General features: G+C 48.3%; 1 protein-coding gene across 18 annotated transcripts in view; it reads right to left on the minus strand.

Moving 5' to 3' along the window:
* SGMS1 (sphingomyelin synthase 1) overlaps nucleotides 1-26,198 on the minus strand; it is a 265,936-nt gene that overhangs the window by 182,138 nt on the left and 57,600 nt on the right. The window lies entirely within an intron of this gene.

Here is a 26,198-nt window from a genome sequence, read left to right on the forward strand (position 1 = left end):
CCTGGGGGGCAAGCCCAGCTAGGCTGTAGGACTCACACCCTGCTTCCCTGGTTCAAAGTCCAATATCTTCACTACAGGCATTAGATTAAAGTGCACGAAAACTTACGATCTGTAAAATGGGACAATACCTGCCTCGTGAGGCTCCTAGAAAGATTCCGTAAGTTAATCCTCCGATATCCAGCCTGTGCTTATCACAAAGCAAGCACTCTGCTTCTACTGAAGCCGAGATAGCCTATTTCAATGAGTCCAATTTAACCTCAAGATGAAAAAGAACAGGTCATGTGTTCAACCGCTCAGCCCACCCAGATCCATCCCCCTCCCTCAACAGACTTCCACAGGGTGCCCGTCACACGGGGAGCGATGGGTGAAGACAGGAGTGACGCAGTCCACAGCGGTGTGCAGAGCACCCACCATGCCGTAATTAGCCACAAACACGGTGTGCCAGGCACCTTTCTAAGCACCATGCGTGTGTGCGTGTGTACTCTCAATCCTCATAATAACCCTTTAAGGTAAGTACTATTTATTATTCCATTTACAGATGAGAAACTGAGGCACAGAGAGGACAAGTCACTTGCTCTAGGTTACACAGCTCCTAACGGACAGAACCGGGATTTCACCCCACGGCTGTCTGATTTCAACATCCCGTGCTCCTAACTACTGGACACACAGCCGCCCCCGAGACCTGAGCACCAGGAACCAGAGCGGGGACAGGCCAGGAAAAAGGTCCAGCGGGAAGATAGAGCGCAGTGTTGTGGATGGTCTGTGCTGTCTTTACACCTTTACACAGAAAGCATGCGCCCTTTAAGGAGAGAACGATGTGTTCAAGTCCAGACTGAACGCCATGCACAGAACCCTGGTGCGCACGCGCTGAAGGGAGCGGGTGGGGGGGGGGGCCTAGGCGCCTGGGTGTAGATCACTGGTCCTCCCATCAACAACCCACCCAACCTCTCTGTGCTGCACTGCCCTCCTGGTAGGGATTACATGAGATGACTTACGTACAGAGCTTACTTCCCAGACCTGCCACTAAAGACTACCCAAGTTAGTCAGTCAATCAGACAATCAATCAAACTGCAGCTGCTGTTTTGCATCAAGACTCAGTCCTCAGCCACACGAGAAAACCCCAGTCAGCAGACAGCACCAGTCTACAGACCAAGAAGCGCGCTATCTATCTGTAGGACCTGAAATACATTGCGGATTCATGAAAATATCAATAGGCGTGAACTGTTAAAAGGAATTATAAACCCATGTTACAAAATGCTAAGGAAGAAAAGTCTCCCGTCTTAAGAGGTAAGAGTGGCTGTGGTGTGCTGCCCGCCCATTCTGCTCTGAGTCCTGGGACGGGCATTTCACGGAGGTTATTCAAGCTTCAAACCACGCAGAGGCTCCTCAAATGACCCTGACTGTACAGATGAGGATTCTCAGCCGCCAAGGGGTAAAGTGATGGGCTCCACGTCACGCCACAGACAAAAACCAGAGACAATGGCTCAAAACTGAAAGACTCACCAGTGAGGGTCAGGGTCAGATGCCGCCACTCTGCAAAGCATTGCCTTGACACCAACGGGAATTTCGTGCAGCAACGCTCAGCACGACGCAGGTCTCATCCCCATGGTGCGTTCAGAGAAGCCCAAGTTACTGAGAGGTCATGACATGTCACCCACTGAAGCGATGTATCCTAGTACAGACTCATTTGGCCATCCAGTGGGAACACGGTCAGAGAGGGCTCATTGACCCCGAAGTGACCGGACAACCGCACCGCGGGTCCCAGAGCTGGGACAACAGTGACGCCAGTGGTACACGAAGCTCGTTTCTGGGGTGAGAGTGGGTACAGAAGCAGAAGGTACATCAGTATACCCTCGTCTAGTTCTGTTTACAGCAGAGCATCCTGATCACAGCACAACCTAGGACTGTCAAGCTTTCTTATGGTTTTCTGTGTTGCGCCCTCAAGGAAAACAGAAGGCAAGCACAAAGTTCACTGTATAAATTCTAAGACAGGAGTCTGCCTCGAATGCTTCTGAAGCAGGAACCCCGTCTCCCTGGGGGAGAGTCCACACTGGTCACCACTGTGTCCTCAGCACAAAAGGCCTTCAAAACCTATCAGTGGATGTCCACACCCGGGCCACGCAGACCTGCACAGGGGACACGGCAGGCAGGGCTGCCTGACAAAGTGCCACCTACCCCATTCCAGCCAGCCTCAGCACCAAACTGCTCTTAGAAACCGGAAAGTTCGAGAAATGTGGGGGAGGAGGAGATCGGATTTTCTGAGTTTGCGGGGGCTAGGGGGCTGAACAAACACATAGTTTGGGGGCAAAAAATGCCTCCCAACCCTTTTTGACTCTTCAAAATATTTGCCCATATACTGAAATACTTACTGGCCTAAAATGTGCCTTCTGATCTGCTATTTCAGAAACATGAATCACGGTGTCAAGAACACACTGTGAGCCTTGTGCTGGGCACGGCCGACAAAAGAAGACCAAGGCGGCTGGAGCGCCCACAGCTCCAACACAGACACGGGCTGTAAACAAACAACCAGGGTCCCGCACAATGAGCGCTTTCAGCAGAGCAGAACCCAGGACGGGAGGGCACAGAGCAGGGGAGTGACCAGCACGGCCGCACACTTCAGCCCCAAGGTGTAAGAAAGGACCTTCCTCACCCCGTGGGCTTCGCAATTTCTTCATGCAATCCTCATTATTTTCTCCCAAATGAACAGCAGTCCAGGCCATCTATATGCTAAATACTTCAAATCATCACCATGCTCCTCGGTGCTCATCCTATCCCTATGAAAAACTGCATGGTGTCTGAGCTGTCCCAGGGTTTTTTGGCCCTAGTGTTTCCTTCGAGATCCCTGGCATTCACAAAGCCAATTAAAACTGCATCTCATTTTCTGTCCAAAAGTCTTTTATTATTATTATTATTATTTTAATTTATCTAAGACAGCGAGCGAGCACGAGCAGGGCGAGGGGCAGAGGGAGAAGCAGACTTTCCACTGAGCAGGGAGCCCGATACAGAACTCGATCCCAGGACGCTGGGATTATGATCTGAGCTGAAGGCAGATGCTTAACCAACTGAGCCACCCAGGTGTCCCTCTCTCCCAAAGTCTTAAAGATAAAAGCCAAATGAGTGAATGCCACTATCATGAGAAGTTCATTTTATTAGATTATTTCAATGTTGTCCATATCCAAGAAAGTCGCACGTGCACTTGAAAGGAACGGGCATAAATATAAAGTCACAAAATGAACAAAAGAAGTTGATTTTCCAACCACAAGATAATGCTTTGGTGTGCTTGAATATTAAAATAATTTTTAAATTTCTGATAGCCAGAGCTAAAATGGAAATGGGGCAGGCCACATAATTCTAATCAAAGGAAGAATATAAAAGGACTTTTCCAAAACCGTAAGTACTGAAAAATCTAATCTTTTTTTAAAAAAGATTTTATTTATTTGTTTGAGAGAGAGAGCACAAGCAGGGGGAGAGGCAGACAGAGGGAGAGGGAGAAGCAGAGTCCCCGCTGAGCAGGGAGCCCGATGCGGGGCTCAATCCCAGGACCCTGAGATCATGACCTGAGCCGAAGGCAGACGTTTAACTGACTAAGCCACCCAGGCGCTCCCTGAATCATCTTTTTTTAAATAATACATGTAGAAGCACTGTTACAGGGTTTCTTACATCTTTACCAAGTAAAAGCTGGGAACATAGTAAAGTGTACCTCAAGGAAAGTTCTCATGGAAACACTGATAATATAGGGGAGAAAACAGCTTTTCCTTCTATCAGGTTTAAAAACATTAAATAAGATAACTTACTGATCTGCTATTGGTATCACAGAGAGGTTAGGTCCCAAAACAAGGCCTTCCAGGAAAAAACCACTTGACTGTGATCTCTTATCAAAATCCCAGAACTAACGGAAATAAAAGGTTTTCAGAAATTTTAACAACTATTTCACAACTTAGAAAGCTATGGCCTCATCTGGCGGGCGCAGCCACTGTTGATCGGTCAGCCGCACCACCTGGGGATTGGTCTGTCACTTACCAACGAAGACCCCATTATCAGCCACCTAACCAGAAGGGGGGCAGCCATCCCTAAAGTGGGCGCCTGACTTTATTTTACATCTTAAAAGGAATATACACAGGCTACCTGATTGTACCTTAAGTCTCTTTTCTCAGTTTTTACTTTTCTTAATAGTAACAAACTATTCTGTTTGGGGAAAGTGCCACACTTTGTATATCTGTTTGCTATTATAAACTCCCTTATCTGGGCGCCTGGGTGGCTCAGTGGGTTAAGCGTCTGCCTTGGGCTCGGGTCGTGATCCCAGGGTCCTGGGATCGAGCCTCGCATGGGGCTCCCTGCTTGGCGGGGAGCCTGCTTCTCCCTCTCCCACTCCCCCTGCTTGTTCCCTCTCTCGCTGTGTGTCTCTCTCTCTGTCAAATAAATAAATAATCTTTAAAAAGATAAATAAATAAACTCCCTTATCCTTGTAATTCCAAGTGACTCCTAGGCATTACAGAGAAACTTAGAAGCCTACTGCAAGAAATACCATTGTGGTTGTCCCAAGGCATTCAGTATGGGATGCTCAATAAAAATGGCACAAGTGTTTGCTAGACAAGCACCTCCACGGTGCTCCTTCCATGGGTCTATTAGCATGATTACTACTGAACCAGGGTAAGAGTTAGTTGGTCACTACACCGCACAGAAAACGTCTTCCCAAATCCCTGCAGTAGCATTCCAACTAGGTCTGCAAACTGCAAAGCTCTTATCTGCCCATTCCACCAACCACCCCACAAAGCAGGCTGGTGGAACCCACTCATCCTACCCAAACACCTGCCTTCTTTCTCGTATGCCGCTGCCAGGACCTTCCCTACCGCAGAAGACCAAAATCTGTCACCCGAAATATGCCTCTTTGGCACAAGGGTCAATGTGAGCCAATTATTTTGAGAAACAGTAGATAGAGAAGCAGCTCAGAAAAGAGAGTAGAGGGGCACCTGGGTGGCTCAGTTGGTTAAGCAACTGCCTTCGGCTCAGGTCATGATCCTGGAGTCCCAGGATCAAGTCCCGCATCCGGCTCCCTGCTCAGCAGGGAGTCTGCTTCTCCCTCTCCCGCTCCCCCCTCTTGTGCTCTGTCTCTAAAATAAATAAATAAAATCTTTAAAAAAAAAAGAGAGAGAGTAGAAGTTACCCTTTTGTAAGGAAAATGTACATGTACGAAGGAAATCTCCATTTGCAAGGGTGTTTCTGTCTACCAGGAAGAGAAGGATAAAAAGAAGACTCAGAGAAGATTCTTATCCACTGAGACAACCTTACCTTTGGCTTGCTGTACTTTTCCTGATCACCTTCCCATCACTTGCCCCCCACACCTGGCTTTCTTTGTTTTAGCTAAAGATAATACATAAGGCCAAATTCTAGTCACTTCTTTGAGCCACTCTTCCCATGTATATATGAGATATGCACATTAATACGCTGCTTTTTCTTCTGTTAATCTGTCCTTTTGTACAGGGGCCCCAGCTGAAAACCTAGAATGGGAACCTAGGAAGCAGAAGGACAAGATTTTTTCCTCCGCTACACTTGTCACCTACAGCTTGAGTGAAACTTCTGGAGGTGTCCCGCCCATAACAATCCCACCGTCTCCACTAACCGAGCACTTGGGATGTGCCAGACCTCAGCCTAGTCCTAGTAACAGCAAGATAAGGTAGGCACTATTCCCATCTTACAGATAAGACAATGAAGGTCAGAGAGGAAGGGTAAGAAACCAGCTTACAGGTGACAGAGCCAGGATTCCAACCCAGATTCTGCGTCCGAATTCAGGCGTGGGATTGAATTACTCACATTCCCATGTGTAAACTTTACGACAACTCCAATTATTTTTTAAAGCCCTAAAAATGCTAGAGCTTTGGTTATCACCTTACCTCCACAATCCTCTCCAAAATTCGTTCCCTGGAACACGGCCTTTACGTCTTTTACCTTGGATGGGTCCATCCATCTTTTCCTAGTGCTACCTGGTTCAGGTTCGGATTTCCCGCACTTGCTACGACCTTGGGCTAGACCGATAACTGATGTCTCTCTCGGTGAGTGAGCCACTGAGTATGTCAGCTCGCGTCGGCCATCCACTGAGCGCAACCACAAGTCCTGGTGCGGAGTCAGCTGCCAGGCCCGGTGTGCTCAGCGCAGACTCGGAGGAGCTCCAAGTCTGTTGGGGAACCACAACACGCCCACCGACAAAGGACACAGGTGCCATATACACCCAAAGAAGGAGATACTGACCTTGACAAAAAGATGTGCGGAGCTTGAGTACAGCGCAAACAGGGTATTGTTAAGGAAACTGAAGTCTCTACATGTCACGTGCTAAGAACAGAAGTATTAGGCAAGTAGTAAAACCTCCCTGAAATCTTTGACAAAGATGGTGAAAACTAAGTGAGAGAATTCCTCCAAGAAATTCTTTTATTTTACTTTGGGCTTACATTCTTTTTTAAAATGTGATAGAAACAGCACAGGTCAGGATTACAGGGTCGTTTTTTTTTTCTTTAATTCAAAATTCTGTAAAGATGAATTCCTTTTCTTTTCTTTTCTTTTCTACTTTATATACTAGTGCTCCTTTGTTGTGGTTTTCAGCATAGTGAGTCTGAGGTACTCACAGATATCAGTAAGTGTGGAAGAAGAGCACGAGGCTCTCGGAAAGGGCGGTACACTAACATGTCTGATAAACCCATCGGCTTTAAATTTGAATGAAAAAAATGAGCAATAGGAAGATTCACTATCTCTCAGCTCATCTGAATCATCAGTTGTCAACATACAATATTTTACCTCCGCAGAAGCTTTTAAAAGTTCATTATTTGTAAATGTGTTTACACACATACATAAGTTTATGTTCACACAATTTCTGAACTATTTTCCTTGTAGGGAGTAATAAATAGCGATTCACTATTATAAAAGAGAATATATATAAACCTGTAAAAAAAAGTCTTGAATAAAAAAGATAAAAGACATATATTACACTGTAAATATAAATGCACATTTATATGAATTAAACAGGGAAAAGGGGAAAATAGAAATGCTTTAATAAATACATGGCTAAATGAGTCATAGTACATTTAATATGAAATCCTATATTCCTATTAAAAAAAAAGAGAGTTATCTGTATTTCAGAAGGACTTCCGTGATCAAATAAAAACTTTTAAAACCACAAACTGCACTTTCCTACATATTTAAAATACTAGTTTTTAAAACCCTCCCATACTACGTACCTATCTGTCTACGTACACACATGCACACACACAGTAAAAGGTCTCCGAAGACACCCAATGGGAAGTGGTTACTGCTGGGGCCAGAAGGGGCATGGGGGAGAAGACAGTCAAGGGGACTTTGTCAGTAGTATTTAAATATTTTATGAGATGTACTCATGGGTCACTTGCAGAACTAAAAACAAGTTGAAATAAAGCATCTGGCACCCTAACAATGTCTTGCCAAATGGACCTGGGCTCAGTGTCACCTGGTATTAAAAGAATGTAAATTGAAGCAATGCAAAATGTTCCTATTAAATCAGCGTTAAAAAAAAAAAAAAAAGTATTCAGTTCTAATGAGGATCAAGTAAAAGGAATGCTTCACACAGGGAAACATCTTACCACCCTGTATCAAGAGCCTTAAAATGCTTCTGCTCTTTGACGCAGTTCCACTTTAAATCCATCTCAAGGAAATAATTAGAAATCGGGATAAAAGTTTACACATCGATGTCTACAATTAGTCTTCACTTCCAAAAAATGCAAAAGTACCTAACAGATCAACAACCGGGAAATGGCTTAAGAAATGGTGAAATATCCACATGGCAGAATAGTATGAAGCCATTACGAATTATATTCAGGTGGAAATCATTAAGATATTGAGGAAACCAGGATACCAAAAATGTTCTTGCAAGCATAATACAACATAGAAACATGCATACACAGAAAAGGAATCGGCAAGATAGGCCAATTGGTGGTGTTTTTCCAGCTCCCAGGAGCATGCAGATACTGCTCGGTGAGTCATTCCCGCCACGAAGAACAGCACTGTCTTAAGAAGTACCTAGTCATGGGGGCGCCTGGGGGGCTCAGTCGGTTAAGCATCTGCCTTTGGCTCAGGTCATGATCTCAGGGTCCTGGGATCGAGCTCTGGGTCGGGCTCCCTGCTCAGTGGGGAGCCCGCTTCTCCCTCTCCTTCCCCCACCCACAACACACCACTCCTACTCTCTCTTTCAAATAAATAAATAAAATCTTAAAAAAAAAAAAAAAAAGTACCTAGTCTTCTCTATTTGTGCCCTGGCTATTCCTAAGAAACAGGTCCACACTGGTTCAGAAGAGGTGTCTGTCTGGAGCATCGCAGAAGAGGGAGAGGTTCTGTCCCATCTGTTGGTAAAAAGACCATTTGGCAGGAAAGATATTCCCGCTCCTTTCCATCCGTGCACCGGTGCGCGTGCGGGGGGGACCGAAGAGCCAGCTCCCCGGGGCCCGCGCCGTGACATCGGCACCCACGGCGGACGCTGGGCCCCGTGGAGGTGGGGCTCAGCAGGTCTCTCCCCTCTCGCGGCCCCCATGGCCACATCTTCACAACGAGGTGCTCCTCCCTACGCTGCACGAGTACAGGAGGCTCTGTTCCAAGTATTCCCACTAGGCAGGGAACAGAATGGCCGCTCGTCCCGCACAGCACCTCTTACCTTCCTTACCCACGTCTGTGACTGGACCCCGCTTGGTGTAGGATTGCCAAAGCAGCGAAGAGGCATCTTAGGCTTTAGCTCCTCACCTGGAGCTGCCTCGTGGGTGACGGGCGCCATTTTGTTCTACTGGGATCTTCGGTGGGGGACGGGGGTATTTTAATGAAGACTTTATTTTTCAAGAATGTTCTTCTTAAGGGGCGCCTGGGTGGCTCAGTTGGTTAAGCGACTGCCTTCGGCTCAGGTCATGATCCCGGAGTCCCGGGATCGAGTCCCGCATCGGGCTCCCTGCTCAGCGGGGAGTCTGTCTCTCCCTCTGACCCTCCCCCTTCTCATGCTCTATCTCATTCTCTCTCTCAAATAAATAAATAAAATCTTTAAAAAAAAAAAAAATGTTCTTCTTTTCCCGGCTTTCCCAGATGGGTCTCATTTGATGAAAATAGGACAAAGTCTTTGCTGAATTCGGAGAAGTGTAGCTTCTTAGTCCCTGGATAATTTGACTTATTCTGGCACCCTTCCTTCCCCCAGGGCCACAGAGGAGAGCTTGGCGGAGCGTCCAGGCCTCCTGCGGCGGGCTGCAGAGCAGGAGGAAGGGAGCCCGGCGTTGCCTGATGGCCTTCAGCGGAGGCTGGACCTCTGTGAGCCCCTCCAGAGGCCTGGCTGTCTCTGACGCGCATCACCTATGTCGCTGTCCCTGCCAATGAAACACGCACTGCCCGCATGATCCTGCCGCTGGACGTCCGTGGGTTTTCCACACTCATCACTGACACATCTTACGAGGCGAGCATTCGCCTGCTAAAAAGTCTAGAATCTTCTTTACCAGAAGCCTCAACAACTTTTACTGAAAACATCTGTTGTCTGTATTCTCTTCCTACATTCCTGGCCTCCCGAGTGTGGGGCCTACCACGGAGCCGAAGAAGGCACAAGGCTTTAACTCCCCAGACGTGGAAAGCGTGGCTTCTGTGGCTCAGCCCCAACACAATGACAGCGGCCAGAGAGGGCAGCACCGGCCCCCCAGGCATCAGCAAGAGGCCTGGACGCACACCCTCAGACTTCGGAACAGCGTGTCACGTGTCCAGGCCCCGGGCCTCTGAAGCCCTCCCTGCAGCACAGCAAAGCTGGGCCCAGGACGGCGGCCGGGGGTCACCAGCCGCCCACCATGCTCCTCCCAAGAGGAAATCAGCTGGAAATCCTGAAAAAGCCACTGTTTTGTTAACAAAATTTGGGGGAGGAGGGTTCCATCTGGTGATATGTGTTCGATAAAGGGAAATGAGAAAGAAGGGGAGAAGCACTAACGTTAGGATGCATTTCTTGCCAACCTTTGTCATTTGAGATTTTTTTGAACAAAAACAGAATCCTAGGCTACACGAGTCCTCACAGGCTGCGTATCACCAAGCAAGATGGACGCCTCTTATTTCTCTGTCAACCTGGGCCTCACCTGAGTGTCCCCAGAGCAATGAGCACGCCCCACGTAGGGGAAGAGGATTCCAGATTTCTCAGAGTGCCTTGCCCACAGACAGATGCTCTCAGATGCTCTCGGCTGTGAGTCTGGCTAGAACGAGGGTCCCCTAAACAAGAGGCCACCTGTAGTCACATATAAGAGTATCCATTTTTTTTTTTAATATTTTCTGAAAGCTTTTTTTTTTTTTAAGATTTTATTTATTTATTTGAGAGAGAGAATGAGAGACAGAGAGCATGAGAGGGAGGAGGGTCAGAGGGAGAAGCAGACTCCCTGCCGAGCAGGGAGCCCGATGCGGGACTCGATCCCGGGACTCCAGGATCATGACCTGAGCCGAAGGCAGTCGCTTAACCAACTGAGCCACCCAGGCGCCCCAAGAGTATCCATTTTCACCTACACAGTAAAAATCCTTACAAGAACAATCCAGAGCTAACTACATTTAGTAAAGTCAGGGTTTGGGTTACCAGATCCAAAAGCTGGCATGGCTTCCGGAGCCTCCCCATACTAAACGTGAGATGTGGGAGGGCCCAGAGGCTGCTGGACGTGCTTGCCTGCCTCCTTGCACAAAACCTGTCTGTCCCTTCCCCATCTCTGTGAATGCCATGGAGCCTTTTCTTAATAATGTCCCACAGATTTTATTCTAAGAAATGCTGCAACAAAGCATTTGCTTATAACAAGACCTAAATTTTTCACAGGCTGATTCACTGACACAGCTCTGTGGCCTCACCTTTGCAAATCAGAAGCCCCCACGGACGAGGCCTGCAGCGGGAAACCTGACTCATCTGGGAGGCAGCGTGGTCCCCTGAGACTCTCACCTCTGATTCAGCTACTTTTTGGGCCAGGGAGCCAAGCCCTAGGCTCTGTGGGTGTTCCCCAGCCAGGGAGAGAAAGGAGTGGACGATGTTTCAGTGGAGACTTTCCTGGGAGAGTTTCCAACCAGGCAACTGAAGTTAGTCTTGTAGTATTAGACCTGACTCTACTGATGTTAAGTGACTCAAGCCCTCCCCGACCAACAGTCATTCCTGATAATCACAACCCTCATTTCCTGGTGCCCAAGATCAACCAATTCCAAATAGATGTGAGGGGCTAATAGCTCCTTAGAATCCCAATACCAGGAATATCTGGATTTAAAAATGATTAAGTATTGGGATGCCTGGGTGGCTCAGTCGGTTAAGTGTCTGCCTTCGGCTCAGATCATGATCCCGGGGTCCTGGGATCGAGCCCCGCATCGGGCTCCCTGCTCAGCAGGAAGCCTGCTTCTCCCTCTTCCACTCCCCCTGCTTGTGTTCCCTCTCTCTCTGTGTCTCTCTCAGTCAAATAAATAAATAAAATCTTTTTTTAAAAATGATTACGTATTAAAATACTTGGATAAAAGTTTGTACATGAGATCACGTTTTTATTTAGTGTTTGACACCGTTTTAATTACAAAAATAATCATACATGTTCAAGTTAAACATTCTAAGTAGTAAATCCCTGAGAAAGAATTCCAGGTACCTGGAGTTCAGCCACTTATAACTAATCCACCTGAACCTTCCAAGGCCTTTCCAGGACTTTTCCTCGATGTTTACACAGTTTCTTTACTTAAGTGTTACTATGTTCCTGTATGTCCCATACAGGCTATCTGTCATACACTGTGCCCCCTGTCAATACTTTCCTTCACATCGTTGTCATGGTTACAGCACCTTCCAACCAACAGATGAATTACAGAACCTATTTATCCAACCCCGCTTTGAGGGGCCACCTGGGCTGCTTCCAATGTTCAGTTTCAAACAGTGTTCATTCACTAAGCATTCTCAGAGCTGAATCTCTAGACACAGTGCTACTCACTTCCTTAGAAACTACTCCGAAGAGCAGGCTCACTGAGTCACAGGAAGGACACGTCGCTTCAGTGCGGCCCACAGGAGACCTCGTGGGGACAATGGCTGAGTCACATCAGTTCACATTGCTCTCAACTGTGGCTGAATTTCCCATCTGTTTCTGGTGCCCTCACTGTGAACCTAATTCTAATCTAGTTTTTTAAGATACTCAAATCCTGTAGTCTATGGGACATCCTTAGTTCAAGAAGCTATCTGGCTTATTAGCATAACCTCTAAGTCCTTTCTTAAAATAAGATCCGAAGCCATCCTGTCTGTTCATCCTTTTTTCCGTTCCTAAAGTTTTATCCACCTGTCCTTTCTCTGACACCTCTAACTCGATGACTGATACAGATCAGCAAGTATTCCAGAGCCCTGTTTTGATCCTCTCGGATCCTTAAGAGTTCAAATCGTTTTTTCCTCCCCACGGGCGCTTTATGGGCCACAAAGTGACTCCAGAAGGCCTGTGAGCCCCAAATCCCAACCCTCTCAGTGCTAAGGGCGGTGACTTGGAGGGTGCCAGGGCTAAAATCCTGGGTCCTCTGCCACCACCCCTCTCACAATGTGACCCCTAACTGACTCGGCTGCACCCTATCTGGTGGCACCACGCATCTGTGGGACAACAAGCAGCCAGTGACTCCTGAGCTGGACAGGAGCACCTGCTCAGGATTTTTCTAGCTCATAACTCTCATCTACACCGGGCCCTTAGGAAGGGTGAAGCTACACTGCAGAATCCAAGAACAGTACCTTCACTATCCTAGCACAGATGCCACCCAGGAAGATGGCTTCAGCCATCTCTTTATCTTCCCAGGACCTGATTAACCTCATTCTGTGTCTATGAAGCCACACGGATTCAATACATTATCACACGGCTGGCCTATTCTCAAGGAAGGGCTGGACAAGATGCAGGGCCCCAGCATTTCTCATGGGGGACAATCCTTCAACACGTGAGGCTGTCCCCAAGACTGAGGGGCACTTAGCATCCCACACGCTCAGAACATGAAATACTGTTACACCGCCCCAATGTCATCATGACAACCACAAATGTCCTCATAGGTTTCTAGACACCTGTGTGTCCCCCACTAGGAACCCCCTTTTTCTCCTGGGTGAGATGGAACTGACACTTGGGAGAGGACAGAAAACCACACTAACCTGGACACAGAACTGTGCAGGGCAAGCTGTGAGTACCGTAAAGATTAAAGGAGACCAGGAAGGCTGAGGAACAGAGCAAGCTGTGTGTGTTGGCGGGGGGGGGGGGGGGGGGGGGGGAGGCGCAAGGGGGTAACTTCTCGGGGGTCCGGTCCAGGGTTAAAGTTTGCCATGAAATGCTTTCTCGTCAACTTGCTGGGTTTCCCCTGCTTTAAGCTGATCACATGAGCTAATACAAGTGACCCACATTCTACACACTTGGCAATACCGACCTTTAAAACAGTTCCTGCTGCTCCCCGCATCCTGGGCGTCCAGGGAGGGCAGGTAAACAGTGAGAGTGTGGGTGAAGGTAAAGGACACGGCCAGCCTGCCCCAGCTGGCTGCGCCAGAGATCCACAGCAGAAGCTCTGCCCTGCCCTGCAGGACCCAGGAGGCCAGCCCCCCTGCCCGGCTCCTTTCCGCCCACTGCAGCTGTGATCAAAGGGCCATTGTTCCCAGAGGGCCAGGGAACAATGCTCCTTGTTGATCTTCTCTGCTCCAGCTGACAAGGTCACTGGCTACTTTCACCCTCAGCCACAATCAATCTCCCCGCCTCTCACTGCACAGTGTTGGCCGGGCTAGGTTTTCTGACGTCACCTTTATGTGCAGGTGAGACTGAAAAGGTCAGCGAATGAGCCACCTTTTCTAGATCCTGTGGGACTCATGACATATCCTAGGGCTGTGGTTCTCAAACTTCTAGAACTTATTTAACATGCAAAGAGCTTAGTTAAGATGCAGACTTCGGGCCCTGTTAAAGTTAAGTTGTGGGGGCAGGAAGCTGCAATTTCACCCCTGCCAGGTGTTCCTGAAACAGGTGATCCCCACGGGGGGCCCTCCATGAAGAGCTGCCACAGAACCACAGTCTGGAAAACAAAAAACAACACCTTCCTGACATTGACATTCGATCTCCCTGAAAGGTAGTCTTCACTAGCAAAAGGAAAAGTATAAACATCTAGTAAATATAAAAGAGAAATAAGCGATCAACTTAATTCGGAAAGAAAATTAGTCCAGTCCCTACTGAAAGGCTCTTATGTAGATAGAAGTCAACTGGCCCTACAGCTTCCGTTGACAGGTAGCTGATTATGTGTTACATTAAAGCACCCTGAATGTAACTATACAACCTTACACTTGCACAAACATTACTAATTTTGCAATACTTCCTACTTTATCCTCATGAAAGATTATCTCACCTTACCATCGGATTATCTGCACCAGTCTGGCGGGCAAACTAAAGAGTCAACACAACGTGTCTGGAGATCGATACAGGAACCCAAGCATCTGGAATGTTCTGTCTTTTTCTGCTAGATTAGAAATGGCAGATAGATTTCATGTTGCATTCCAACTCAGATCTGCAGACTGGACCCAGCCGCCCAGAGGCAGCCGGAGGAAAGCCAGCCCAGGGGAGGGGAGTGGTGGTAGATGAGGAAGGTCTGTAGTGAGCTCAGGTGAGAAAGGTGGTGGCATCTGAGCCCATGTATACTGGACATGCCACCTCTCAGAGTACTTGGAAGCACTTAAAATATTTATAAATACCACTGCTCCGGGGCGCCTGGGTGGCTCAGTCGTTAAGCATCTGCCTTCGGCTCAGGTCATGATCCCAGGGTCCTGGGATCGAACCCCGCATCGGGCTCCCTGCTCTGCGGGAAGCCTGCTTCTCCCTCTCCCTCTGCCCCTGCTTGTGTTCCCTCTCTCGCTGTGTCTCTGTCAAATAAATAAAATCTTAAAAAAAAAAAAAAATACCACTGCTCCCATTCCCACCCTCACCAAATATGCTGAAGGGTCCACCATATGCTGGATGGTATGCTGGGACTCAACAAAATCTTAAAAAGGAGGGAGGAAGTGGAAGCGAATGGCTCCAGAGGAACCAAACCCCAGCCACCACCACGGTGGGCCCACCGAGAGGGAGAGAGCCGGGCAGTGCTGGGGAAGGCGGGCTTCAGCCAGGCCCCGCGGGGCTCAGAGGCGGTGTGACTATGATTCCAGCTGCCGATGGAAAAGCTGGGGGATGAAGGTGTGTGCTCTCCTTGGGGCGGGAGTGGGGCTGGGGGGAAGAATTACCAGATCTGCATTTCATAGAGAGGACGCAAAAGAGCCTCAGGGAGCGTGACCACACCGGGAGGACAGCAACAGAAGGGGACCAGTGGGGGGACCTGGGATGCTTTCTAGATCACCAGTGGCTTGATCTGGGAAAGCACACAGAGCAGAAGAGACAGGGACAAGACTGAGACCCGGCTCTGGCTGAGTGCTTCAGGCACGTTCTTGCAGCCCCCCCACGAGGCAGGGGACCAACCAGAGGCGGAGACCTTCGAGAAGGTGTAAGGTCTGAAACTCCGGGGCTGCAGGCACGGAGGAGGAGGAGACCGAAAACACCCACTCACGGCCTTCTCCTTTCCAGCCTGGTTGCATTTCATACTAGTCATGCTGTTACACCTGTAAAGACTTCTTCCAGCAGAGACGTGTTCACGTAAATCTGCTTTTCTTTTTTTTTTTTTTAAAGATTTTATTTATTTATTTGACAGAGAGAGACACAGCGAGAGAGGGAACACAAGCAGGGGGAGTGGGAGAGGGAGAAGCAGGCTTCCCGCTGAGCAGGGACCCCGATGCGGGGCCGGACCCCAGGACCCTGGGATCATGACCTGAGCCGAAGGCAGCCGCTTAACCGACTGAGCCACCCAGGCGCCCCTAAATCTGATTTTCTAAATGACAGCACTTCTGGCAATTTTGTACCTCTCGTAACAACTTAATTCAAGCAATCAGAAAACTCCTGCTACTGAAAGCATTTCCTTAAGATCCTGCCTTTTCCTGCCTTGTTACACCCGGCACACCAGCAGAATTTCGTTGTTTTTCGGAGACCTCGACGTCAGCACGGAGGGCCCGGCCTGCATCGCGGCCTTGAGCACCGGCCTGCGTGGATGGTGAACACCAGCGCAGCGTGCGGCGTCATCTGTCACCCTGGAAGCTGCCCTCCATGGACACAAGACCAGGACGGGGGCCCAGATCTCGAAACTGGAATAAGGACGCTGCTCCCTGCTGAGCCACTCCCTCTGGGCTGTCTGGGAAGAAAAAGGCTCCTGTCAAAGGCAATAGGGAGACGGGGTAGAGCCTCTGAAAGCCACCACTGGAACCAACCTGCAGGACTCATCTGCATAGGAAAAGGACTTTTATTCAGAGAGCTGACGTTCTCTTTTCTGATAACACAAATCTCCCAGGGAGAAGGCCCCAAAGCTGGCCGTTAATCACCTCTAGGACAGTTGCGGATTCTTCTCTGCCAACAGGGTTTAACAGGAAAATCTCATCCAAAGGTGGAAGAGGCTTCAGGTCCCACACCGCGGCCTGAAGTCACCCTTAAAACCCTCCCGCGGCCACCACGTCTCCCATGAGACTGTGATGGCACAGCTTCCGAGCTCCAGCTGCCGAGCTCCAGCTGGGGAGAGCCACACCCGACGGCTGCCACCCTTCCTTCTTCAAAGCCGCGCTCGGCACACCAGAGAGCGGTGTAAACAGCCTCTTCCAGGTTCTGTGCATCTCAAAATGGCCGGAAGCGTGTTCATTATTCTCCTTAAAATGACTTTTAAAAACTCAAAACGCCCTGACGCACACATGTTTACAAACCACCGTTTTGAAGGGCTGCCACTCGCTTACTCTTAGGTATCTGTTTCGGGATGGAGTGTGAGACGCCTGACAGACTGAGATAAAGAAGGAAAACTAGAACTTCTGACACCGCCAATCTGGGCGGAGAGTAGGAAATGTGCCTACCTGCCCGGCAAAACTAAAAGGTCAAGAGAGTGCGAATTTATGAGTAACATGAGTCAAAGTGCCACAAAGAAAAGTTTGCAAGAGAAGAGAAAAGCTATAAAGAGAATATATAAAACAGGTAAAATTGCATACAGTTGACCGTTGAATATGGGTTTGAACTACTCGGGTCCACTTAACATGTGGATTATTTTCCATAAATACAGGACAGTACTGCAAATGTACTTTCTCTCCCTTAGGATTCTCTTTTTTTGTTTGTTTGTTTTATTTTATGTTATATTAATCACCATACATTACATCATTAGTTTTTGATTCTCTCTTGGGATTCTCTTAACCCTTTCTTTTCTCTAGCTCACTTTAGTGCATGAATACAGTATACATGTAACATACAAAATACATACTAATTGATTGTTTATGTTATCAGTAAGGCTTCTGGTCAACAGTAGGCTATTCGTAGTTAAGTTTTAGGAAGTCAAAACTTATATGTGGATTTTAAGCCATGTGGGGGATGGATTGGTGCCTCTAATCCTCATGCTGTTCAAAGGTCAATGTATTTTATATTTATATAAAATAGGAACGACATACATACCTATAATGTAATATATACAATGTAGTATATGTCTACATTATATATGCATAATGTATTAACATGTACACTATAGGGGTGCCTTGGTGGCTCAGTCATTAAGCATCTGCCTTCGGCTCAGGTCATGATCCCAGGGTCCTGGGATCGAGCCCCGCATCGGGCTCCCTGCTCAGTGGGAAGCCTACTTCTCCCTCTCCCACTCCCCCTGCTTATGTTCCCTCTCTCGCTGTGTCTCGCTCTGTCAAATAAATAAATAAAATATTAAAAAAAAAAAAACGTACAATATAAAACATATAATTGTTTATGTACATATTACATGTTATATGAAATATAAAAAGCTATATATCACCTATGACTTGTAAGTTAAATATATCATAATGATATATTTACGTCCCAGTTTTTGTCTGCTAGTTGGTTTTTATCTTTCAGCAACCATTCATGCAGATGTTTTTGTAATTATAACGTAATGCCAAGTGCAAACACAAGGTAAAGGGAGTTTTCTCTAATCTCCCAGCTTTTACTGTTTTTAGCATGCAACTTACCTGTTTTTCAGAGCAAAGGCATGCGGTCACTCTTCAGACTTGGACCCTCACCTCCCTCACACACCCGGGGTCTACATGCTCGTTCTCAAGCCAATTTTAACAAGTGACATGAGGCATCCACATGAGATCTGCCACAAGCCCAGCAGCGCAGGGGCCTAAAGTTAGCACCCAAACTAGCCCGGAGACCAGGTGCGGACTCTGCGCAGGGCAGTGAACATTTCAAGACAGACTTAGGTTTTCCCGTTACAGTGTGCTCATCTGGAAAAAAGGCTAGCAACACAGTCTATGAATGACCCTAGAGTCTGGGGCTGGTTCTCCCATCTCTTGGCAGTCGTGGGAGGGGCAGAGGACAGAGGGACGGGACGCAGTGAGCCTCTGTACGTCTGCACAGCAGGCCTGAAGCTGGCTGGCAATTAAGTTATTTTTAAAAAGCCAAGGTGAGTCGATATACATGTTAATGTGTCTAGCTGGAGAAGATTATTAACCGTTAGAACAAAGGGTTTGGGGATAAAAAAACCTGCAAGTGAAACAGAAGAGAGTCCCAGTGATTGTAGGGAAAAGGAGTCTCCTTAGCGATTGTGACCTGCATGTGAGCGAGCCTCGGAAACAGGGGGGCCGATGCTTCCCTTCTGGAGCGGGCAGGGTGGCTAATGGGGTCTGAGGACAAAATAACTGGCACAGAGCCTCCACTCCGGCAGGCGGTAGATACGAACCAGTGACTCCCAAAGCTCCAAAGCCAAAGGTCCAAAAACGTCTGTGTGTTAAAACCACAAACTCAGTGACTGTGACCCAATGACCATGGCTGTGAGTAAACTTTTCAAGTACGTCTTTAAACCAAAACATTTTTTCACTTGATTTGACTCCAAATGCCTTTTAAGACTAAAAAAAGAAACATGAAAGAAAAAATTCAAACTCAACACTGACTCAAGGGGGAACCACTGAAAGAATGGCCTTCTTCAGAGCCAGCCCCAGGGGAGGCACCCCCTGAACGTCCCGCACAGGAACCTGCTCCAAAGACTGTTCTGAGGACGAAAACACTCCCTCGGGGGTGTAGGTGATGTGCACGCATGCGGACGGGACACGCAGGAGCGTGACAACAGAAATGACAGGAGGGGACAGGTCTGGAAGGCCAGGGGCATCTGAAGCCTTTGTGAACGGACCTGCTCATCTTCGCGGCAACTGGGAGAACCTTCCTTGTCCCCAGTTCACAGGTGAGGCAGCTGCAGCCGGGGAGGGTGCGGGGCGAGCTGGGCCCACCAGAGAGGCAAGGAGCACGATGTTGCAGCCCCGGGCAGCCTGAGCCCTCCACAAGGCCCTTCTGTATCAACCACGCCACACTCTTGGTCTGAGGAAGGGGAGCCAGCTTGCGGGCCTGCTTCACTTCATCTGCACGGGTGCCCATCTCTAAGACAGATTTTCAGCTGCAGCTGAGAGCTCCCTTTTTGCTCACATTCGGGTTTTTTTTTTCCTTAATAGAAAATTTAAATCAAAAGTGCTTGCCACGAAGCTGAGACAGACAGTATCAGGTCTAACTGCGAAGGCCAAGAGAAGCAAAAGTGAAATAGATCGTTCGTGCAATGATAAACTAAAATGCCACCTTGCAGTTCTGGAGCCTGAAGTGTTTTTGAAAATGTGAAGTAAGTCGGGGAAAGCAGAGAGGGTAACAGGGTCCGTCCTGGCTGATGGGAGGAGCACCTGCAGTGCATAGCACCTTGTTCTAGAAGGTGCTGTCCAGACGGGCCATAAGCCCCGGGGAGCAGGACGCCTTCTCATCCACCCAAGAGAGAAACACGGAACATGGGCCATTTCCCTTTAGAGCTCATTCCACTGAAACTATCTTCATCTCCCGCTCACGCCTGGTACCGTGGCTAAATTATTCATAGTTTCTGTCTGAAAAAGAGGAAGAGAGAAGCGAAACGTGCCCAGCCCTGGTGGCTTTTCTCACTCGAGGGAGAGAACGGTGTCTGTGTGCAGCATCAGTAAAATCTAGAACAGGGGACAGGACTAGCTCTGCGGCTGACACGGCAGCGTCGCTAACAAGCTCGGTCACAGTGCGGGCAGCCTCAGGGCCCGTCCGTCGCCGGCACACGAGGGAACCCCAGCGTTACAGCTGCACAGAGAGCCTTTACAAGTGTCCTCTCCAGGGGACGCCGGAGCGGCTCCGTCGGTGAAGTCTCTGCCTTCGGCTCAGGTCATGATCTCAGGGTCCTGGGATGGAGCCCCGCATCGGGCTCCCTGCTCATCTGCGAGTCTGCTTCTCCCTCTGCCCTTCCCCACTGCTTGCGCGCGCTCTCTCTCTCTGTCTCGAATAAATAAAATCTTTAAAAAAAAATAAATAAATACTTGAAATAACTCTTGAACAAAATGTGTGTCCACCCCATAGTGGGTGATGCTGTGCAGCATTGAGCTGCCCGAGGCTCCCAGCCAACAGGAACACGCCACCGGGGCACACGAGAGAGGGCAGTCTGGTTGACGAAGTGAATCCATGCTCACTCACAGGAGACGGCAGAGCTCGTCGCTGTTGCTGGTGAACCAAAGGCATGGATCCCAGCACTGGAGGCTGGCTGAACTGAACGACACAACAGGACGCCACCGCAGAATTCGTGTCTAAAATCGTCTCAGGAGTAAAAAGAGCGACTTTAAAAGTTCAGGACATACCACAATTTGGCGACTATGCTTCCCTTACTATGAAATATGTAGATTACAGTAGAGTAGCATTGATCCCAATTACAAGCGAAGAAATGACAACTTTGAAATGCTGGCGACCAATGACAAACAAGCCAGTCGGTGTGCCCAGAACATCCCCTCCAACAGGCGTGGCTCAGCCAGCGTCTCCCTGTGCCGTCACTGACCTCAGAAGCACTGCAACTTCTCAAATAAAACAGCACCCAATGAGGTCCAAGCAGGAAGTTCAACAGGAAATAATTCTGAGATTGACTGGAGACTGCCTATGGAAACTAAATTAAAAATTCATATTGCATTGACCTGGAGCGTGTGATGTTCCATGGTGGGCAGAGCTCAGATTCAGCTTTGCCTCTTCGCCAAGACCAGGAGATGACACACCTTGGTAATGACAAGGCAGCAGAGATGTTTCAAGACGACCTTTCTTTTTTGATTAAGTTTACTGTTTGTAAGCAAACTGCTTCGTCACTAATAACTCTGTTTCTTCCCCCGTTGTATACACAGCTGCATACGCAGCCATCTTTGGTGAGCTAACAGGGTCCCCTGAGGGTCCCGCCTTGCCTTGCTCTTCCGGCAGGCACCCCCTTCTAGCAGTTTCCCAGGGAAGCAACTCCAAATTCTGTTCCCTCTATCTAATCTGTGTGTGGCTACAAAGCACCCCTTTTATTGGCTTTTACACACCCCTCCTGCCAAACACAGAGTCAGAAAGACCTGGCCCAGGTTTCGACACCAGTGCATCTGGCCCCAACCTTCTCCCCAGCCCTCCGCTCCCACCAGACTCCCCTAGTGCCCAGCCCTTGACTTACAAAGGCACACTGACTGCCCTCCCGCCCTGAAAGGCACACCAACCTGGAGAGCCAGCAAGCCGCTCCTGCTCCCACCGCTCCTCCTAAGACTCCTTCCCCAACTTTTACCTCTGCTCGGCCCCTTCACAGACACCCACTTGTCAGGGGCCTGCCCCTTCCCCCCACTTCATCCAACTACTAGGAGTTTGTAAGACAGAGAAATAGGCAGTCCTATCTCAGCCAGAAATTTCCAAAATTAACTTTGGCCCCAGCTCCTTGGAGAAATGGCTGATTCCAGGGCTGGAGCAGGAAATACTCAAGATGAGCCCAAAGCATCTCGTAGGGCCAGAAAGAATACTAACGTGCCCATGTGTGTGCACACCTATGAGCACACACACGCACACACACACACACACAACCATGGGAGCATGTCTGAGGACACAGGAGCCAATTGAGAGAGCTCCCAATGATCAAGGACAACGTGAACATCAATTACATGGCCACGAGTCCATGCTGCTACAACCGACTATGTAATGCTCCGCCCTCAAGAAAGTGCAGCCTCACTCTCTGGTCCTTATGGATGCACCACACACAGTGACTTCCTTCCAGAGAGGAGCATATGGGAAGGGAAAGAAGAAGTCATTTGACAGTGGGGACACATGACAAACACGATCTCAGCCAGGCAAGGGATGTCAGCCCCAACAGCGGTAAGTCACGCTGACCCTATGTACCACAGATATGGTGAAAATGGCGTTTCACCTCTGCAGTCTTCCTCAGAGAAACCCACAGCCCCAATCTAATTGGGGGAAAACATCAGACATATCCCGGTTGAGAGACGGTCTACAAAACATACAAAACACCTGACTAGTTCTCCTCAAAACAAGCAAGGTCATCAAAACCGATGTCTGAGGAACGACCAGGAGGCTGAGGAGACAGGTGTGGCGACGTGAAGGGGATCCCAGGACCCAGAAGGGACGTGAGGCAAATCGGAGTGAAATATGGCTTCACTTACTCATCACGTACCTGGACCACTAGTTACAACAAGCGTACGGGCTGATGTGCGATGTTAACAGAATGGAAGCTGGGTTTGGGGAATGAGAACTGCCTGTACTATCTTCCCAACTTTTCTCTAAATCTAAAACTATTCTAAAATTAAGTTTATTTTTAGAAATTATCTCTGGCTCCTTCATCTCCCTACCCCACAACCAGGCTGGAGGCTGAAGCGTCCTTCTGTTCCCTCCTCCCCCGTTTTCGGGGCCACGGTCCTTCCTGGGCCTTGTGTTCTCTGATCCATCCTCCACACAGGTGCGGAAGGAAGCTTTTGAACACACAAACCTGAGGATAACACCTCCCCGATCAAAGCCCTTCAACAGTTCCCGCTTACCCCGATCAAGGTTGGTCAACTTTTTCTGTTATCGGTCCAGAGAGGACATATTTTAAGCTCAGCAAGCCCACCCTACTCTGCCATGTGCAATACATAAACAAGTGGCCCATGTTTCAATAAAACTTTATAAACACAGGCAGAGGACTGGATTTGGCCCAAAGGCCATACCTAGCATTATCAACCCCTGGCCTAGAAAGTCAAGTCCAAACTCCTTAGACGGGCATTCAAGGCATGATCCACATGACCCTAAACCTTCTCTCCTCCTTCCTCGGGTTATGTGATCTGCTCCCACGTGGATGCACTCCCCAATTCCCCTCAACCTGCAGGACTCAGGGCCCCTCCTCCTTGAAGAGTCTTCCAATCATCCCGTGTCCAAACAACTTCTCCCTTATCAAAACTCAGGGCATACCTGGACACCTACAACTCACCTGGTACAACACTAGCTAAATCGTTAGAAATCATATATTATTGCTTAATTTTGTATATTTGCGTTAGTTCTGTTCTTTCCAGTCAATTCCAAGCATGTTTAAGTTATTAAGTAACACAAAGTCAGTTAAGACACACTCCATGCCTTCAAAGACCAGCAGACAATAAGTACTTCCTAAAGCTTGTTTGCAGTACTCAGGACATACTAAGAGGTGCACCCTCTACTCAGAAGCGTTCTGTAATCAACAAAGTCTGAGGGATCCTGGGTTCAACGAGGTTAAGCAGCTTTCCTTGCCAGAAGAATTTCCAAGCCTGCACCATACACTGAATCTCCTTAAGAGGGATATTTTACACACTCACTCTCAAATCTGTTTGGCTTGGCTATGGAGTTTTTCCACATTTTTAGCATCTGTGTCCTGCAGAACAATTAGGAGAGTGTTGAAATTAAGTATAGTCCTACAAAGTGGACTGAAAGTTCTAATTCTTTCTATTTGTCACTGTGGTGGGCTGAATAATGCCCCACCAAAAAAGTTACCCAGTTCCTAATCCCTGCAATCTGGGATGCTGCCTTAAATGGCCAAAAAAAAAAAAAGGAAAGGAAAAGAAAAGAAAAAGGACTTTGCAGGTGTGATTAAGTGAAAGATCCTGAGATGGGGAAATTATCAGGATGGACCTTAAATACTATCAAAGGTGTCCTTACAAGAAGGAGGCACAGGGTGTTTATCCTGTGACTCAGCTGTCTCATCTGTAAAATGGGGCTTTGGGAATCAGATGAGGTCATGTAAAAAGCACTTCGTACAGTTCCTAACATATAAACATTTGCTGCATGAAAACCATTAACATATTATTATGTTATAGTATTAGTATATTATTATGTTATAGTATTATTGCTATTCAGAGGCCCCAAAAAATCCACTTTCACCCCAAGCTAAATCTCATATTCTTTTATTCCCAGATTGGCAAACTACACATCTTTACCTAATTTCTGGCTTAGGACATTTGAAATTATCTCAGCAAGGTAAGGCAGGTGGGTGGAAATGTTCATGCAGAGCTTTTGGTTCCTGATTAGCAACATACTTCGTTAGCCATTAGTTGAAAAGAGCCAAAGGGAGGATTGACGTAAGAAGAGAGAAAGATTTTGAAAGAGGATATGGGAAAAGTCATAGCATCCTCGCTATTCTTCTGGATGTCACGATCCAGAATTCTTTTTTTTTTTTCTTAAGATTTTATTTATTTATATGACAGAGAGAGACAGCGAGAACAGGAACACAAGCAGGGGGAGTGGGAGAGGGAGAAGCAGGCTTCCCGCTGAGCAGGGAGCCCGACGCGGGACTCGATCCCAGGACCCTGGGATCATGACCCGAGCCGAAGGCAGACGCTTAACGACTGAGCCACCCAGGCACCCACGATCCAGAATTCTTGAGAAACCTGTGGCTCTGTAAGCTAATGTGGATGTTCTCTAGAATCCTGGTGAAGTAGGATGGGCATTGAAGCACGTATGGAGTTTGTGCAGAAGACAGCAGTAGATACCTCAGGAAAAATGACCAAGACCTTCTCAGGACGCTGGAACTAAGAACCTCCAACAGCGGTGAAAAAAGACACCTTCCCTTGTGGGGGCTGTCCCCGGCAGACGGGGTCCTTACTAACACAGCATAAGAGACAGATGACAGATGGATGGGGATCTCCCTCCCTCAGCAAGAATCACAACAAGAGTTGCCAGGTCACATAAGGCAGAGATGAAAAAAGAGCGACAACACAACCCACAAATTCCCCACCCGGCCCAGCCCTAAATGCCAGCCCCCCCGTCACTCTACCCCACAAGCAGTGGCCACGAAGCTACGGCAAAGGCTGGGAGGCAGCCAGCAGAGATCCGCACCAGGCCTGAAAGGCCCTGAAAGGTCTGAGTCACCCTTGGAGCCACAGAGAATAGCAGGGACCTAGCAAGAAGCACAGAGAGTAGGGGTCTCAGAGCACAGCTCGTGGGAGTTCAGAATCCTACACCGTGACTGCAGCCTCAGCTGTCCGACCCCAGGCAAGTGAGGGGCTGTGGAAGCAGGGGTCACACTAACCAGTTATGGCAGAAACACTACTTACAGGGCTGCAGAAGAAAATCAAGGTAAGTCGCACTTCTGGCCATACTCAAGACAGAGAGAGAGAACAACACCCACCTCGCGGTGACAGATGTGAACACACAATCACACAGCACGCGTGTTAGTAAACACACAAGGCCAAGCTGTCCTGTCTGCCCATCAGGGAAAGACCATTCTGGGACACACCAAAACCTCACGAAAGACTGCAAATTCAGACAAGCAGGCTTAAAATAGTGAAACACTGAATGTTAGGGATTTTTAAGAAGCACCTTCTTTATTTTTAAATTTTAAAATAGAGGTGGTAAACCCAAATGCCCGTGAAGCCAGGCATGGAAGGGAAATGGTTACAGAGGGCGGGTCTGCAAAACCAGCAGGCGCACATCTCACCCGGGAAGGCAGCCCCCTCCCAGGCCCAGCCAGCGGCAGCCCCGGGCAGCGAGGGGTACAGCAGCCAGCTGCCGCGGCCCCTGGGCGGACAGCGAGCTGGTGCCAGGGCCGCCCCCCGCACAGCCCAGTTAGAGAATCACAAAACCACTGAGCGCCTGGCTGCTCTTCTTTCAGGATTATGAAAGTCATATAACCGCATAAAACGTAGTTCTGAGGAATAAAAATGAAGGAGTGAAGTCCTTCCCTTCTACTCCCCTAATTGTTACCAAATTAGATCATTATGTATCCTTTTTCTAGACACACAAAATGTTCTAGGAGTTGCTTTTCTCACTCAACAATATGTCACAGACATCCTTCCACATGAGTACATTCAGATCGATCGCTGGTTTGGGTTTGGG

Source organism: Mirounga angustirostris, unplaced genomic scaffold (assembly GCF_029215605.1).
Source record: "Mirounga angustirostris isolate CCGP_5_RB_7025 unplaced genomic scaffold, mMirAng1.0.hap1 SCAF_6, whole genome shotgun sequence".
Classification (NCBI taxonomy): domain Eukaryota; kingdom Metazoa; phylum Chordata; class Mammalia; order Carnivora; family Phocidae; genus Mirounga; species Mirounga angustirostris.